The sequence below is a fragment of the Schistosoma mansoni genome, chromosome 1 (genome assembly GCF_000237925.1).
Source record: "Schistosoma mansoni strain Puerto Rico chromosome 1, complete genome".
Lineage (NCBI taxonomy): Eukaryota > Metazoa > Platyhelminthes > Trematoda > Strigeidida > Schistosomatidae > Schistosoma > Schistosoma mansoni.
The window spans coordinates 25112574-25113101 of NC_031495.1; the positions used below are offsets into that span (position 1 = coordinate 25112574).

Below are 528 nucleotides of genomic sequence, written 5' to 3' on the forward strand. Positions count from 1 at the left end.
AAACAGTTCAAAATTGATCTCAATTGAATAGTCAAGTTCACTCACTAATCTTCATTAAATTTTGATTGAGAAACTGTTTCATACTCTAATTCTTCTATGTTACTGATTTCTTTAGAACTATAGTTCTTATATTTTAACCTTCAAGTAGGATAATACCTCAATAAATAAAATGTAATATTATGAAATTTTCATACTTCAAAAGAATCATCAGTTCATTTTTGAGAACAAATTAAAGGGAATAAAGTATGTAATAGTGATCTATTAATAATTCTAACTAAAAATTATATATCTGCAATTCTTGGGAAAAAATGATAAAATTTCAAAATAGATACTAATGAATATAATAATGTTGTGATTTTTTTTCTGAAATGAAATGACAATCAATGTAAACTGTAGTTTTTCCTCTAATTAAATAATATATATGATTAGAAGGAATTTTTAATACAAATTTCAAGACAGTTCTACTGTATAGAACGAAAACTTAGAGAACCACAAAAGCCATCATCCAGAAGATACAAGTGTTTATGA

The 528-nt window shown here is 24.1% G+C and overlaps 1 protein-coding gene across 1 annotated transcript in view; it reads right to left on the reverse strand.

The window, feature by feature from the left end:
• Positions 1-528, reverse strand: part of Smp_094330 (putative abc transporter) — a gene marked incomplete at both ends in the record, with an annotated part of 54640 nt that overhangs the window by 18775 nt on the left and 35337 nt on the right. The gene's annotated exons all lie outside the window — the stretch shown is intronic.